The sequence below is a fragment of the Lissotriton vulgaris genome, unplaced genomic scaffold (assembly GCF_964263255.1).
Source record: "Lissotriton vulgaris unplaced genomic scaffold, aLisVul1.2 SCAFFOLD_649, whole genome shotgun sequence".
Classification (NCBI taxonomy): Eukaryota; Metazoa; Chordata; class Amphibia; order Caudata; family Salamandridae; genus Lissotriton; species Lissotriton vulgaris.
Window position 1 is genome coordinate 685,637 of NW_028245020.1, and position 3,647 is coordinate 689,283.

A 3,647-nucleotide genomic window follows, 5' to 3' on the forward strand; every position below is an offset into this window, starting at 1 on the left:
TTTTAAAAGCCATTCTGAGTTTCCCCCGGTACAGTACGTTTTTAAGTTCAAGTTCTTGGTCAAAGATTTAATGGAATTATATGTGCTTCAATATTCTTCCAGCCGCAGCCAGACCCATGTGCTCAGCGTTCAATACGGTTTTCCCTTTAAGTTTCTTGTAGACATTTTTTTACCACAGTCATGAATTTAAGTCCACAACAGGCCAGGATGGAAGAAGTACCTCCCAGCCAGCTTATTACTGCTTGTCGACATGAATATATGTTCAGAGTAATAAAGTTGTCTCGTAAGTATTGTCTTCTTAAAGCCATGAGTGCCGGGCATACGCATAACAGGTGCATTAGAGTTTCATTATGGTATCCACACAGTCTGCAGTGGGGACTTTCTTTTGGATACTTCCAAGATGGTCTTAAGTCCTTAAAATAGTGCTGACCCATTCGGTAATCAATATAAATCTTCTTTAAATGTTGACTAAAATGGATGACTAAATGTTCCTGTGGTTTTTGTTAATTGTAATAGGAGATTACTGTCCATACATGTAGTCGTTTAGTTAGTGTTTTTTTATCCTCTACCAATGATTTCTTTTTTGCTGCACCGTTAGCTACTTTGCTAAAATGTGCTTGGTCTGGATTTTTTTTCCATTCTTCTAGTTGTTCAGGTTCGGACAGACAGATACTCAAATAGCTTCCCCATGAATTTATGGGAGGCTGGCTTTCCTGATGATTTATTTCTTTCCAGCAGATGTTATCCATTGACTCAATTGGGGCTGAGCGGCGTTTGTGACTTAATGTAACGAAGCTTGTCAGTGACTGAAATTTTTGGTTTTGTAGGCCAAATTCAAGGCGGACTTGTGCTGGAGAGGCTGATTGTGGCAGTTTAAACGCTGCTCTGTATATTTTGTTTTGTAATTTGTTTAGAATTTTCGCCTCCCTTCCAAGCCACGTAACTAGGCCGTATCACAGTGTTGGTAAGATTTGAGCGGCCATTACTTTTAGGAGATGAGTGTAATTCGGGCCGGCCATTTTTTGTTGTAATTGCCTATACGCATAAATTAGTGTTTGTGACTTAGCTTTTACTGCCAAGGTGTGCTCCTTGTTTGAGTGACCTTGTCCGGGAATTACGCCTAGGTACTTGTAAGATTCCTGTTCTTCTAGCACTGACTCGTTAATTGCCCATTCAAATTTGATTTTCTTTTGCTCCACTAACCGGAGCACTTTTGTTTTTTCTTTGTTCAATTCCAGATTTTCATGGGCTAAATAGGATAGTAGCATGTTTATTAGGCGTTGTAAGCCTATTGGCGTTTTACTTAATAGGACAATGTCGTCTGCGTACTGCAGAATTGGAATTGAGACCTTGCCCAATTTTGGGGCATGACTCTCAATTTTTTCTAAATTTCTCCCTATGTCTGCCAGATATAAGTTGAAAAGACTGAGGGCCAAAACACAGCCTTGGTTTTAGACCGTCCTGGGTTTCAATTTTAGATGTTAAACTGGACCCTTGTCCTTGTTTTACCTTTGCCCATGTGTCATTGTACAAACCGATTATTGCATTTAACAGACTATGGGGCAACCCCCACTCTTTTAGTTCTCACAGTCTGGACCTGCTCACTCGGTCGAAGGCTGCTTTTATGTCGACAAAGCACCCGTATAATCGTTTGTTCTTTTTTTCGGCGTTCTCCGCTAATAGTGCCAGGATGGTCAGATTTGTTGTTGTCCCCATCCCCTTTCTGAATCTAATTTGAAATCTAGGAATTAAGTTGTTATTTTCTGCCCATTCTTGCACCTGTTCTAAGAGACATGAGGCATAAAGTTTTGCTTTCACATGTATTAAAGAGATCAACCTGTAATTCCCCGGCTTCTTCGGTCTCTTTTTTTGTAAATCCGATGGATGGTGTTTCCTTTCCAAGATGCAGGCATTTGACCATGTGTGAAAACTTGGTTAAACGGCACTGTTAGGTGTTCGGCCCATAAGTCCATAAGCCATTGAACTTGAATACAGCATTCGGGAGACCGTTTGGTCCTGGGGCGCCCTCTGATTTGAGCTTTTAAATTCTCTTTTTTAGGTGGATGCGACTAGTCAGAGTGGGTTGTTCGTTCACCCCTTTTTCGCTGTCCAAATCTTTGGGCTTTGTTTCACTAACCTGGGTAGCCTTTAGGTTGCTTAGTTCCGTGTCATTTATTACTCCTTGCTTTTTGTCGTTTGTCTGTGGTTCCTTTCTTAAATAAAGGTTCCTCACATGAGCTACCCAAACGCTGTCATCAATTCCGGGGTCCTGTTGCAATGCTTCACCTTTATTTAAGTTGTTAATGATGCTCTAAAAGTCCAGAGAGTTTAGCTTTTTGCTTGCGAATAGTAGTTTTACCCCTTTGTGCACGGCCTTTGCGGACAAAAGCTTTTTCCGATATTTTTTTCTCAAACTCCTAATGATGTTATAGTTTGGTTTGGTTCCCTGTTTTTTCTTTCTCAATAGAACGGTAACTCCCGGTCAATTTTTCTCTTTTCGTGTCTTAAATCGCTGTTATACCAGGGTTCTCTCTGCACTTTTGTGCCTCTTTCGGTTGCTGGTGGTACGGAGTGCTTTTGGATCAGGTTCTCTACCAGGTTTTCCCAGTTTTTTACATGTTCTCCGTCTTTTTGGTGGCCGAGTTTTGTAATAAAGTTACTTGCTGTGGCCTGGATGTCTTTCGTTTGTCCTCCCCGCCATCTTATTTTTCGGAGGTTAAATTTCTCAGGTTGTTGCATTATCGAGGTTATTTTTTCAGCCCAAGTTACTGCGATGTTCATCCGTATAGTTTGAGGAAAATTGTAACTTTCTATGCGCTGGACCATAGTATAGTCCTCAATGGCATGTTTTAGGCTGTCGCTTATTATTGTGAAGTCAATAGTATATTTAACCTTACTGCTCAAGTAAGTTGGTTCCAACGGTGAGTCGCCTTTTTTTTGCTTTTTAAGATTGTTAACCCCATTGTTTCTAATTTGCGCAATGAAACTGGTTTATGCCCCTCTACTGGATCTTTGTCCTGATTATGTCTACTCTTACCGTAACTCATTAAGTTGCTATTAAAGTCCCCTGATATTATCAGTGGGCATTGGTTATTTGATTTTTGTAAGGCTTTGATTAGTTTAGTAAGTGTGGCCATTTTTTCGTTTTTAGCTACTCGATCAGGATGAAGAAAAACGTTTATAAAAAGCAATTGCAGCTGAAGCTTTATAATGATTTTTATTACTTGGACCCACCTCAGCCCCACATCCTGTTCCTCTGTTTGCCAGTTAAAATTTTGTGACACGTACATTGATAGACCTCCATGTGGGTGCCCATAGTTGGACAATCTCTCTGCTAGTATGTGGTGTTCGCTGAATCCCGGAATTGCGGCGTAAGTCAAGTTCCAAGTCTCTTGTAAGAGAATTATATCTTGATTTTAGAAGACGGATTGAGTTTCATGGTCCTGGTCCATGCCGCTGAATCCGTGTACATTCCATGAACAAATGTAGATCTTTGCCAGATGACTTTTTTCCCGTGTAATATTCCTGGTTGTTTATTCTTGATGGTAACTTTGCGTCATTTCTATGAACTCTTTTGGCTTAATGCCGTTGGGATCCACGACCAGTCCTGATCAACCCGAAGAGGCCCTCCTTTGTTTGTCTGATTT